General features: G+C 41.0%; 1 long non-coding RNA gene across 1 annotated transcript; it reads left to right on the top strand.

The window, feature by feature from the left end:
- Positions 1–10449: 10449 nt before the first annotated feature.
- Positions 10450–12059, top strand: LOC120596180 (uncharacterized). The gene is made up of 3 exons (XR_005651100.1): positions 10450–10642; positions 11527–11732; positions 12043–12059. It is a non-coding gene; the product is annotated as an uncharacterized LOC120596180 (long non-coding RNA).
- Positions 12060–14577: the final 2518 nt, after the last annotated feature.

The raw sequence follows: 14577 nt of genomic DNA on the forward strand, positions 1-14577 counted from the left end.
ACATTTAAATAAGAGCTAGTCTATCTTCATACCTTATCAAATTTACACTTATAAGGACAAAATCAGCCACAAATCCTCATATAGTTACCTTTTGTTTTGAGTTCTTGGGATAAGAGATGTGGAGAAGCATTTCCCTGGGGCCCAGATGGTGTTAGTCCTAAGAGTGGTTGCAGAGGGTTGTGTTGTGCTGGCGCCGAGTGTCAAAAATACCCGTGTGTTCTTGCCATACAGAGCAACCCATGTGGCCAGTCATGCAACTCCTGCAGCTGGCAGAGTTAGGTTTATTTAGACATTCTGGTTTTCATTCCTGCATTCATTCATTTTGAGATAGGATAATACTCACCTGACTGTGTATTTCATTCTTAACAGGTATTTTTTTATAATTTCACTTTGATATTTCATTTTTTCTCTCATTCAATAAATTTATTTTATGTGTGGTCGTGATGTGGGGTCCTTTAAATTGTGGGGCCCAGAGTCAGGGTCTCTCTCGTTTGACCTAGTATGTAATATATTTGCTTGTATGTCCCTAAACTCTAATGGAAATGAAATAGAGATCAACTGGGGTATCTAATAGTCTTGCGATGTGTACTTTACCACAATGTGACGGTTACCTCCATTCGCAGGACTCTGGAGCAGGCACTGGGCACATAAGTGCCACCAAATACTGTGGCTCAGGGTATTTGGCAGCCCTTTATCTGGTAAGACCTTGACAAAACTAACACCTCAGCCCTCTCTTTAGTCCTTTCTTTTCAAGAATTGACACAAGAGTTATAGGCTCTGTACACAAGGGCTTTCCTTAATGGAAGCCCAGTATAAAATCTCAGTATAGCTACCCATATGCCAATCCATTTTTTTGACTGGATGTATGCATCCATCTTTACAAGTTATTTGAATAAATGCATGTATGGAAAAGGCATAGCCCCACATAACTAAATTATGCATCCATATTATGGCTTTTAAAAATCAAAGCTTTTTAAGAGAAGTGTCTTTTGTTATGGATAAATGTTGAAACATGTTGTCAATCTTTTTTGTAAAAAAAGATTACAAAATAGTATGTTCAATATTAAACCATTTTGATAAAAATAGCAACAGCTGTATTACTTATTTATGAGTAACAAATTATCCGCAAATATAGCAGCTTAAAAGGCAAACATTTATTATCCCATAACTTCTGTAGGTCAGGAAGCTGAGTACAGCTTAGCTGAGTCCTCAGGCTCAGGACCCCTGACAAGCCTCTTCATTTTCTAGTTTCTTAAGTTTTAAGTTAGGTTGTTTTGAGATTGTTCTTAATTTTTGATGTGTTTATACCTGTAAATTTCCCCATTAGCACTGCTTTCGCTGAGACCCGTAAGTTTTGGTATGTTGTGCTTTCATTTTCACTCATCTCTAAGTATTTTCTCATTTTGTGATTTATTCTTTGACCCACTGGTTTTTTAAAAGTGTGTTATTTGATGTCTACAATTTTGTGAATTTTCCTGTTTTCCTTTTGTTTTTGATTTGTAACTTCACCCTGTTGTGGTTGGGAAGATACTTTAAATAATATCTATATTTTTAAATCTATTGAGGCAATTCACGGCCTAAAATATGGTCTCAGAGAGTGTCCCATGTGTACTTGAGAAGAATGTGTATTTTGTTGTTGTTGGGTAGTGTCCTATATATGCCTATTAGATCCGATTGGTTTGTTGTGTTGTTCAAATCCCCTATTTCCTTACTTATCTTCTGTCTGGTTGTTCTATCCGTGATTGAGAGTTGGGTCTTGAAGCCTCCAACTGTTATTCTAGAAATGTTTATTTCTCCCTCCAATTCTATCAATTTTGACTTCATATATTTGGTGGTCTGTTATTGTGTATAAACTTATTCTTCTTTTAAATCTGCTCAAGGTTGATGGTTCTCCAGACAGTGGATGAAGAGGGTGAGAGGTAACCTTTTTCCTTACTCTTAGGCAGGCCCAACGTTTGGCTGGTATGCTCCAGATGGTCCTACTGGTTGTCTAGTTTTAACAGTCAAATGTCTGATTGGATGGTGTCTGTGCTATACCAATTTTTATTTTCATTATTATCCTTTCTTTTGGGTAATATAATTCCGTTGTTACTTTAAAATTTAGACTCAGTTTCAATTCAGTAATTAAAATTGGCCAGTCCAAGTAATAATCAGAATTCTGAACTCGAGAGTTGAATGCTCTGTCCTTCCTTATTCTTCCTTTCGCAGCTTGTTGACTGTAGTTTTTACATCTCTGGGGTTGCAATCAGGGAAGAAGAAAGTGAAAGAGATTAAGGAAGTTTCCGGAGCAGAACTCTTGTCAGATGGCTTCGTGTTTTCCTGGTGAGATGACATTCGAAAGCTCCCTCTTTCTCTTATGGGCTCTTTTAGGGGTTCTTCGACTCCACCTCATGAGCTTACCAAGCTGCCATTTCCTCACGGCAGGCAAAGCTCTTCCTTAAGCTGGCTACTGTAAAGCTCCCTCAGCTTCTGCCTCTCAGCGGTATACTTTTATTTCAGGAACCAAGCTTGTGAAAAAGATCCTTTTGAAAATACCCCACATATGGGAGAATATAAATACTCTAGTTTTCTTTGCTTCCTTTCTAAAAGGCATTAAAAATATGTGTGACGTTTACTGGATGGTGAGAGCCTGGACGCAGAGCAAGCTGTATTCTGGCACTTCATAGGTGTATGAACCCTGAAGACTATGCCAGTGTGGCAGAGTGGCCAAGAGCAGAGGTTTTGGTATCACACCAACCCAGGTTTGAGTTCTCTGTGTGTGACTTTGGGCAAATCACATACCTACCTCTCTGAGCCTCAGTTTTCTCATCTGTTATATTGGGATAATAATGCTATTGACCTCAGGAGGGTTATGGTAAGAATTAAATAAGGTAATACATACAAATTGCTTAGTACAGTGTCTTGCTCATAGTAAAGTACTCAATGCTTACTGCTATTATCTAACGAACAAGAGGTCATACCTTTGAATTGCACAAGGTAACAGTTATAACAAAATAAAATAAAGATACACCAGTTAAAGGCAAGAAGATGGTATGAAAATTTAGCCATGGTGAACTGGTGTCAAGAGATCAGAATGTCCTTGAGTGAGTTGCTTTATCTCCCCATGCCTTAGAAGCGGTAGGTTTAATGGAGACTTCCTTGGTGCCTTCTGTTCCCAAGAATGGAAGTCATACCATGGTGTCAACTAAGCCAAGCAGTTTTAATCATCTATTAAAACTATGTCAATCTCTATTTTTTTCTGCTGTGGCAGAACACAGGCTCTCGGGACATGGAAGCTTGACTCACAGTCTTTTCCCGAACCCATGCAATCAGCCAGAGGACAAACAATGGTCTGCTTGAGTCCGTGGAAAATTCCAGATGTTCATTGCTCATTAACTGCCAAATTGACAGCTATGGAGGCTGTGATGAATAAGTAGACCTTATTAGCATCGAGTTCCCATGAAGAAAGGGCTGTCCTACAGGCATATTTCTTAAAAGGGCTATATATAACACGTGATGTTTAAAAAATCTTTTAAAATTCTTTCAACTATTTTTCTTTTATATAAATCCACCAATTCCTCTTACAGATCCAGTGTGAGAGAAGCAGCCATGAATAATAAGGGGAGAGAATGGTATCCTCAAGCCAGAAGCCTGAGACTTGACTCTTATCCTGATAGTGGGGGTGTAAATCAAAATCTTGCCTATATATGTACCCTAGTAATTTCACCTCTAGGAATTTATTTAAAAGAATTTTCTTTAAGAATGTAAAGATTTATCTATAAAGATGTTCAGTTTAGCACATACTAGCAAAAAATTAGAAACGAACAGTAGGGGGATGGTAAGATTAATGACAGAAAATGCTGTTAACAATTATGTAGGTATATATACATATACACAGAAACATGTTCATAACATATTGAGTAAAAAATGAAGAAAAAGTTAGGTAATAGATACCATTTATTACCATTTTTATAAAAAGAAAAAAAAAAGCTTTAATCGAATGCTTTCTATGTGCCAGGCATTGTTTTGAGTACTTCAAAGATGTTGACTTAATCCTTACACTAACTTTTAGGTATTGTTATTATCTCCCATTTTACAGATGAGGAAACTAAAGCACAGAGCGTTTAAAAAGCCTGTCAAGTCATACGCTAGTAAGCTACAGAGCTGTGATTTGACTCTGGACAGTCTTTAGAGTCTGTGCTCACCGTATTGCATAGAAAAAAAGACTAGAAGGACACACTCTCAAAACTTTAACAAGTAGTTATCTTCGGGAGGTAAGATGTCGAGTAATTTTTATTTTATTTTTTGTTTATCAATCCTTTCTACAGTTAATACATTACTGATGTAACAAACTCCAATAAAAATGGTAAAGATAGAATATCTCTGTTGCAGACTTGAACCAGGCTGAGCCCGTTTCTTCATCTGTAGAATGGTAATGACGCCTATCCTGTAACATTAATGCCAAGACTGGGCGAGATAATGAATGCGAAAGCACTTTGATAAAGTAGATTTGGAATATGTTGAAAATGCTGGGTGCTACAATACAATGCAACGCAAAGGAGAAAGTGAGAAAGACAGAAGGCAAAAACGTGTATGGGAATTCAGAGCCTGTCGAGCTGAGTAAACATCCGACGTGGGAGCTTGAGTGGTTTCATATCTCATTTGATTTTCTTTAGAGCCTTCTATGATTTCTGAGCTGAGGATTACGTGTCTCTTCTTCATGCCACGGTTGTGAGTAGTTGGGAGCCAGGTATTGTTATGGTCTCATACGTAAGGAGATGGCTCTCATGTTCCACTGTTTTTGGCAGTGGCGGGGGAGGGGTGATGGCAGAGCCTGGGAGGCCAGGCGTGTGATAGACACTTTAAAAAGCGAATCTAAACAATTCTGGGTGTTCAGGAGCGAGTTTCTTAACTTTTTCCGTTGTTTGTTGGGTGCGATCAACTTTAAGGATTACACAGGACAGAGGAGATCCCCTTCAAATATACACCCCCATATCAGGGGACTGCCCTTACAGAAATGTAGAGCAATAGTTCTCAGAGTAAGATATTGGAATCAGCTGTGTAGGGGAAGAAACATTTTCTCTCTACTCTAGTAGGTAGGGTCTGCAGCTGGGCCTGAGAATTAAATTGGCATAAGACAGATTAACAGTAGAAAAGCATTCAATTTTTTTAAATATAAATTTTAAGTGATACAGGAGCCTTCATAAGGAAATGAAGACCCAAAAAAGTGGCAAAGCCTAGATGCTTTTATGCTAGGTTGAACAAAGAAATGTAATTGTGAAAAAGTAACTAAAATACATCTGTGGTGGTGGCGGTGGGGCTAAAGGAAAATAGTTATTTTGACAAGGTCTGTTTGTACAGAATTCTCGGCCTCAATTCACGTCTCATCTGATAAGAATGTTTCATCCTGGTATAGAGAGGACATCTTTCATTCTCTCCTGTTTTCAGGAAGAAAAGGGGAGGGAGGATCAGATGCCCTTCTTGCACATGCTGTTTCTCTAGTGCCTTTGGCTCAAAATGCTCCTTACACTAAAGTGGCATATTTTGGAGTGGCATAATCTGCTATTCTTCAAATGGAACACCCAAACATCCATTCTCAAAGATTTTGATCTGGGGTGGGAGTCTATGCATCAGAAGCCTTCAAAGGTCCTGAAGGTTGAGAACCCCTGGGTCAGAGTCACAGGAAGCGTGGGAGTTTAGCATTGACTTCCTGTGCCCCATGTAGTAATCAGACCAAAATAGCTGTAATGGCGGAGAACTGATTTGCAACTGCTCAGGAATGTGTGAGCAACTGGGAACGCGCAGCAGATGCTTCCCCAGGAAACAAATTCACGGTGTGTGGAGGGGTGTGTGTTTTGATACCAGTTTGGCAACGAGAACAGAGCCCTAAGCCACCTCACAACATCAAGCAGGCAGCCTACTTTACTCTTTGTCAAGTTCCAAGAACTTGCTTCCCCTAACTGAAATAAGACATTAGCTGACAGACCTGCGAGCATTCAGAGTTGTACTCTGAATTCACACATGAGCTTAAGGAATAAAAATAACCAAACCAGTTTGTTTTAAGGTTGATACATGGGAGGTAAGTGACTCAGCCTGAATGCCAGTCAGTCCGACTATAGACTCGTTCCACGGGTTTGGCAAATGCGGGTGATTGCCTCAACGGCCCTGACACTTGCGGAGTCTAAAATACAGTAAGCATCAGCCTGCAAATGTGCCAGTCCTCCAAAGCTGTACTTTCAGAAACACCTTTTGTCCTGATGCGGGACAGGGCAAATATCTGTGAGTTGGGAGGAGCTCAGGCCCTGCACCAAGAGAGTAAAGGTTCTTGGTTGAGCACGAGAAAGAATTCAAATGCCTGCCAGAGTTAAGAGTCTAAAAAAAGTTTACTAGAGAAGGGGGAACGCTGCACAGAGCTTGGTCTCCTCTCAGAGGCGGAGAGTGACAGAGACTGAGAGGAACTCACAGGGGCCCAGAGAGAGACACACACAGTGACAGTGAGATGGACAGAGAAAAAGACCCTGAGAGGAACCTTGAGTGTTCAGGGAATTCAGTTTATACATCATTCTTAGTTTCTATCAATTATAGTTTAAAAACTTCACCCATTTTCCTTTGATAGTATGGACATACAGTGGAAGCAGAAGAGTGTAGGGAGAAAGGTAAGAAGATGTAGTGCGAAAGGCCTGCTGGCAATTCCCAGCCTTTGATCCATAGGTTCCCTTGGTTTTAGCTGTAGGGAAGGAATGATTTTATTTTGTGTAGGGCATGACTTAAAGACTGTTTTCCTGTCTTCCCTTCACGGTGTGGGGAAATGGGTTGTTAGCAGTCCTTTGTTCTACAGGTGTCCTCCTGTAGAACAGGAACTCAGGGCTAATCAGCATATTGCAGTCTCTGAATATAGCTTGATTTAACATTTCAGTTCTCTTGCCTTTTCCTTACATTAGTCCTACTTCTACCTACAGATCAGGTAGGTAATGTTTAAGTAACAAGTTTCGTTGACTTTGGCTCTCGCTGATACATAATTCGTAACAGATCTTCCTGGAAAAGAATTTCGGCATGTGGGAATCCTTTCCTTTTCCCTTCCTTTCCACAGGGTCCAGTATGATGTCTGCAACCTGCACTCTTTAGTGATGTGAGCAAGCTGATTTTGTGTTTACAATTGGCATGGACTCTCAGAGGAAGAACTGAGGAAATGAATCTCCCAGACACTAGCTTTCTTCTCTGATAAACAGTAAAGGGAACAGCTTTTTTGAGTTCCTTTAGGGCTGGGAGGGACTCTCACTGACTGTTGTACCCCCAGGGCTTGGCAGAGAGCCTGCCTCAAAGAAGACACCAGATAAATCTTTGTTAAATAAATGTTTGGTATTAAAAACCCACAGTATTTATTATGCATTTAGCTCCCAGCATTGGAGACAGATCTACATCCTGAGAGCTGTTTGTTTGCATTAACTTTTTCCTATTTGAGCTGCGAACCTCTAATTGGATGGTGTTGGTGGAACTGACTTTAAAGACCAGCATCAGACACACAGACACACATATATCCCCAAGAGGGTGTGATTTTAACTGCTGCTCCCCAGTTCTCAGCTGCTGCGGCAACTTGGTAAATGTTAATAAGGCAGGGGCTGCATTGAAAGGCTGCCTGGGATTCTGGAACATGGGGAAGGCTTTTTAACAGCACTCTCCTGAGGGCATCCTGACTCTCACTTTCTGGCAGAGAACCTGGTTCTGCCAGAAGGCAGGATGGAAGCTTCATTCTGTCCGAGCGGCCCCGGCAGCCCAGTCAACCGCCAGTCAGTGTCTGCTCTGGATAAAGCACCTTTCAGGCACTGGGGAGGACACAGAGGTGATTCACAGAAACTGTGGGCAACATGGAACCAGGCTCTGGATCTAAGTGTGTGGCTTTCAGCTCTAAAGAGCTTCAGATTCTTCATCTGTGCAGTAGAGATCAAAATAGAGCCTATTCCATTAATTTAGGGAGGAGGCAAGAGAACTAAAATGTTGAATCAGGCTATATTCAAAGACTGCAATATGTTGATCAATTCTGCAGCCAGGCCATGAAGATACCTGCAGAACAAAGGGAGATCTCTGCTGGGATTGCTAACAACCCATTTCCCACACCTAGGGAAACAGGAAAAAACAGTCTTTAAGTGACACCCTACACAAATAAAACCATTCTTCCCTATGGCTAAAACCATAGGGAATCTATGGATTAAAGGCTGGGAACTGCCGGCAGGCCTTTCTCGCTTAGTACTCTTCCCTTTTCCCCTCCTCACTGTATGCTCATATCAAAGGAGATGAGTAAACAAAGTCCTTAAACTGTAACTCACGGAACGAAAGAATGATCTATAAATTGAATTCCCCAAACACTTGGGGTCCCTCTCGCTGCGCTTACTGTCATTGCCGTTCTCGGTCCCTCTCACCATCTCACTCTGTCCCTCTCACTCTCTTCTTCTGAGAGGAGACCACACTCTGTGGAATGTGGCCCCTTTTCTAACAGACTTTCCTTTTGACTCTAACTTTGGCGTCTGTGTTGCAATCTTTCTACACTCTGCACCGAAGGACCCTCTTCTCTCAGTGCAGGGCTTGGTCTCTCCCTACTCAGGGAAATTTGCCCTGTCCTGCACCACCATAATTTGTGAAAGTGAATTGAAATGATGTAAGCAAATCAGGTTAGCTCAGGGCAGGGGGAAGTAGAGTATTTAATATTAATGTGCTTGTTTACAAGTACCCAATACCTTATCTGTGTGTTTATGTTTATACAGATAAGATTCAGAGGACGACTGAATTCTGTAATACAATTTTGGGCCACTTTAGTCTTTTTTTTTTAACGTGCCAATCATCGTGGAGGATAAGAAAGGTGTGTGTGTTAGGGGGGCGGCTGCAGCAGGGATGAATTTGAAAGATATTTGGATGATAAAAAAGAATCAGAAAGAAAATGCCCAGACTGAAACCTGGCTGTTCATTTTACAAAACCAGTATATCAAAAAAATATATTGTAAGGGTCTTAACTGAAGTCAAAGTTTTGCTCTGTTAAATATAGCACGGCTATTTTCTGGCCAGATGTCTAAATCAGCTTTTTGAATTTTTAGGAAACAGATTACACATTCCACAACCTAGCAGTTTACCATATCTGATACGTCTTATTTGACTATAATATGATTAGCACCAGAAAGTCCCATGCTCAAAAATATCTTCTACACGTTTCACCAAATTAATTTGATTAACAAACTCCTTTTTTTAAAAATGCAGTCGCTTAAGCAGTTTTCTTATGAAAACTTAAGGTCCACAGCTAGAACAGAGAGGTGGGGATGATGGCCACGAAAATCTGAAGATTAAAAAAAGAATTATGTATAACTTATTATATGTAATATACATAATATATATAAATCCTGTAATGAAAATGTTCATACGTTCATAGAAATTGGAAACTGGTATTAAAACACTCACTTTGGGTTGCTTATCCATTCACTCCACAAAACTTGCCCTTTTTCCCTTCTCCGCACCTCGCTGGCATAATGGACTGAACTCTTATCCTTTCTCCTGCTTTTCACTTGCAAATTGGGCAGAAAGGAGAATAACAAATTTTTCTCGCGCACTTAAAACAGGCGAGGCACTGTGCGCAGAAAAATAAAATCTGGCTTTGCCCCGCGACCGTGTACGTGTGGGGAGGCGTGGGCAGATACAGCCACGAGTAGTTACGAGACGGTATGATGGAGTTATCTAACAAAGTTAAGGACCAGTGGGGACACAAAGAGGAAGTGATCAATTTCGTCCGTGCCTCGTCGGAAACGCGTTCACAGGGCCGGCAACTTCGGAAGAATTTTGAGGCAGGGGTGGGAAGGACAGGAAGAACTGCAAGCTTTGGGAGCTGCAAATAAGTTCCCGTGCAGAGAAAGAGAACGAGGCTCCGGAGTGTCAGGCGCAAAGGGGCAGCGGCCTCGGAAAGCAACTTTGCTGGGAGTCTTCCAGCTGTAAAACACGAGTTCCACGGCCCAGGGAGCTGAACTCGGGAACCAAATGGCACCTAAAGTGATTCTCCCCGGTGAGGAAAACCACCCGGGTCCTAAACGGCGGGGGGCCTGCGAGCCGGAGAGCCAGGATGGAGGTGATGCCCCGGCAGGCAGCAAGAGCCCCTTCCCAGGTGCCGCGCGCGCGCTGGGGGAGCGGGCTCCAGGGGTCCGGCGCTGTCGGCGCGATCCCCACTAGCTGCCCGGGCTAAGGGCAGACACCACCGCGGCCTAGGGTGCCGGGGAACAGCTGGGTGGATTCCTCCAACAGGAGTCCGGTGTCAGCCACCGGCCCGCAGCAGTTGTTCCCGACATGCTCCTCTCGGAGAGGATTTCAAACCCTCGGCAACAACCACCTCCCTCCGTCGCCCGGGCCGCCCCAGCAACAGGCGGCGGCCCGCGTATCATTGGCCGGGCCACGTGTTGGCGCGTTTTGATTGGCCGCTGTGCCTCTCGGCCCCGCTTCTGCGCTCGTTGCCACCTCCATTTTGTCGGTAGAGGCAGAAGAAGGAGGTCGGGTAGGGACGCCGAGTTGGTCAGCAACTAACTCGTCGGTGCTCGTGGGCTTTGTTCGTTCCGTGCCTCGTCTCTCCTTGGAAGGGGAGGGGGCTGCGTCACCGAGCAGGAGCTGCCGCCGCCGCAGTCCGAGCTTGAAGTCGGTGAGTGGCGGTGGCGCCGCGGGGGCGGCCATGTTGGCGTCCGCGCTCCTCATTGTTGGGGGAAGGAGGCGAGATCCGGGAACCGGGTGGGACGCAGGCGGCCAGGGTTCCCGGTTCGGGCTCGAGAAAGATGGAGCCGCTCGGAAGCCAAGCCCCATCGGAAGCAGCGAACTTTCCAGGCTTGCGTTGTTTATGATTCAAGGTCCAGGAACTGTTTACTTAAGGCTGTTAAAATAGTCCGGAAGGCCCTATTACTCTTCCAAAAAGAGGGCTTATTGATAAGTTGGCTTCTTGGAATGTCCATGAAAACAAAATCTTCAGTGTTCACTGAGGGAGGCATTTGTATATACTTTAGAAACTGGCTTAGGTTGTTAAGGCGTATGAAAACTTATGTTAAAATGGGGAGGAGTTAAAATGTTCATAACTAAAAGTAATACGGGTGATATAGGCATGTGGGGAGAAGAGGCTTTATGAAAACGGATGTGATGTCGAAAGACTGAAAAACTGGTGAGACTTTAAAAACATTTTTTTAGGAAGCTAATTTTAAGCCAGTTTTTGTTATGGCTTAAAAAGGCTAATGCTTTCCTAGTTTGATTTAACATTGTGGTCACAAAAACGGTGTGAATCTGAAGGGTCCCCAGGAAAAAGATACAACTTGTTGGGGGACTTGGCGGACACCTGTCGCAGAATTCCCCAGCAAAGTGTTTTTGGATCTCAAGGCAGAGAAGAGTTCTTAAATGATGAGTTATAAGGTCAAAGAAAACCGTCTTCAGATTTTATGCCTTTTAGGTTCAGGAGTAGCCAATCTTTATTTCTGTAGTAAATATAATCACTTTCTCCCGTGTTTTTGATTTGAATTAATGAAGTAATTTTTACTTTTCTAGCTAAGACTTCTCTCAAACTTGTGTGCTGAGGAGACTCAGATGTTGACCTCAGCTCCTAGGCTGGACTCTGCAGATTGGCCCATGAAAACTTCTGTATTGAGACAAAGGAAAGGATCCGTCAGAAAGCAACATCTGTTATCCTGGGCTTGGCAGCAAGGAAGAGGACAAGTAGTGGAAATCCTGCGATCTGAAAAGCAGACTGAAAGGTATAAAAAAATTCACTTTGTAATGGGGCAAACATTTTATTGTGGACTCATCCTAAACCAGTATTTTAATTTTTAAATAATGGATTTTACAGACTTGTGGGTTAGCTTATTTTTCTTAGGATTGTAATAAAAACTGCATATAATGAAGTATGAACGTATAATGAAGTTAAAGCAGCTGAATAGCACATTTTTGAGTCTTCCCCAAGATTTCTGTAATTACAAGTTGGGCTGTAGAAGCTGCTTAAAGTTTTGATTTTTTTTTTTTTTTTACCGTAACTTTACTCAGTATTTTGTTTCCATTCACTTACAGGTGACAAAGAAGTTGAAGATGGGTGGTGGAGAGAGGTATAACATTCCAGCCCCTCAATCTAGAAATGTTAGTAAGAACCAACAACAGCTTAATAGACAGAAGACCAAGGATCAGAATTCTCAGATGAAGATTGTTCATAAGAAAAAAGAAAGAGGACATACTTATAATGCATCAGCAGCTGCATGGCAGGCCATGCAAAATGCGGGGAAGAACAAAAATTTTTCAAATAATCAAAATTGGAACTCTAGCTTATCAAGTCCCAGCTTACTTTTTAAGTCTCAGACTAACCAGAACTATGCTGGAGCCAAATTTAGTGAACCACCGTCACCAAGTGTTCTTCCTAAACCACCAAGCCACTGGGTTCCTGTTTCCTTTAATCCTTCTGATAAGGAAATAATGACATTTCAACTTAAAACCTTACTCAAAGTACAGGTATAAAATAAGATTAAGTACTAATGTTTAAATTGTTATATTTAAGGATAATTGTCAATTTCATACTAAATTCGTTAGGGAAATTTATCTAAAACTGCTATGTAGAAAATACAAGATTTCATCTTGAGCACTGTGATGTAATGGTAGCGTCAGTGCAATGTAAAATAACTAAATAATTGATAATTGATCATTTTACTTGATATCAAGTGTTCTCAATTGAGTAACTCAAGTGAAACCATTCACATTTAGATTTGGGGAACGATAAAGGAATCAACTTTTTCCAATGCTTGTTAGGGTAAAATACTGACTTAAGATTATTTGTAAGTCAGAAGATTTACTTGTTGAAAACTAGTGAATCTGATTATAAGTATCTAGTTAAGACATACAGGGATTGAAAACAAATTTACTTGAGTATTGGAAAATTTAATTCTAGAAACACCAAAACCAGTAATACGCCAACAACCTGATGCACTGCCAAAAGAAAATGTGAATTTTTCTTCTAGTTGGTTTAGTAAACTGAAGGTGTTGAATGTGGAAGGGGCACTAGGGGCTATTTAGAATGAGACAGTGTACCCCAGTGGCCCCATTTCTTAAATGCAGTGGATAGGGACTACCAACAAATGCACCAAAACCATTTTTATAGGAACAGTATTTGGTGGTCACAGTAAAATACATTTTTGTAATATAGTACTGCATAAGCTGTTCTGACAGTGATCTGGCCTCATATCCCTGCAAAGCTTGCTTAAAGTAGGGAGCTATATAATGTGAGTTTGAGTACCTAGGAAAGAGCCATGTAAATATATGTAATAAACTTGTAGCATATGTAAAGTTTCATTGGCATTTATCCTACAAAATAGAATATTTTAGTATGAATTTGCTGAATGTGAGACCATGGACTCTTTTATACTATGGCCTAATTTTAAAGGTCCAAAATTTGATTTTAAAGTCTGCCCTTGTACTGAAGTGCCAGTGTGTGTATGTTATAGTTTATCTGGTTGTAAACTATATTTCAAAATAAATCCTAGTGTAATAAGAACTTTTATATAACTATAACTGAAAAGGTTTTAAGCTGCTAAAAACACTTCCTATTTTTAAGAGATGTGAAAAGCAGTATGGGACTATTTTAATTTTTATTCCTTTAAGCCCAAAGATTAACCATTGAAGGGTCTCTCCAACCTTAAAAGTTCATAATGGCTGTGTACAATTTTTATAACCTGAGTATAGTTTGATGCCAGTGTATTTCTTTTGTTACCAGTAAGTGCAGCCCAGGGGACCACCTATGCAAAAGATGTGATTTCTTGCATAATACCTTGATGACATGTTTCACCCACCTTAAAAATACATGCTAAGTATAAAATCAGCCCAACAGTAAATTTAAAAACGTGAGGATGTTAAAAATTTCTGATTGTGCAAGTGCCCTATTTCCTAATTTGGCGGTTTTTTTCAATATTTTTAGGCAGAATGGCCAATATGTATTTCTCCAAGTAAATTCTGGTGAGCTATTGCCTGAGACAAATTAGATTCTAAAGACAAGTTTATATAGTACTAAATGTGCGTCTACAAATTTGAAGCATGAAATAAACTGCTTTTTCTCCCCAGTGGCTTGTTTATTTTATAAATGCACACAATTAACCCAACTAAATTGTGGTAAGATGTGACTTTAAAGAGGCAGCCAATTTGTTGACTGATTAGACATTTGGATTTGGTCAACAACTACACAAGAAAGCAACTGACTCCTTGCACCCAATCACGGCTAACAGTAAAAAAGGCCACAGAATACTTATAAGATTTAGGTGTACAGAAAAATAATCAGTACAAAAGAATTCTTCAAATTGTCAACCCATGTTTTAAGTATTTGTTGATAAAATCTTAAGTTCTACACAAGCAGAGCTGTTTTCTCATGAAAACTGGAGGAAATTGAGTCTTCGTTTTTTCCATTATTTCCCCAGAGTAATTGTTGGGAGTAATGCCAAGAATTGCATTTTTTCCCCCTGTATTGTACTAGAATTTTACATTGAACCATTCTGAGCCCAGGTGTCTTGGGTCTCTACCTTTAAATACAGCATAAAATTTTTGGTTTGGGATCGAAGTGGTAGGAGTTCA

Source organism: Pteropus medius, unplaced genomic scaffold, assembly GCF_902729225.1.
Source record: "Pteropus medius unplaced genomic scaffold, Ma_sr-lr_union100, whole genome shotgun sequence".
Taxonomy (NCBI): domain Eukaryota; kingdom Metazoa; phylum Chordata; class Mammalia; order Chiroptera; family Pteropodidae; genus Pteropus; species Pteropus medius.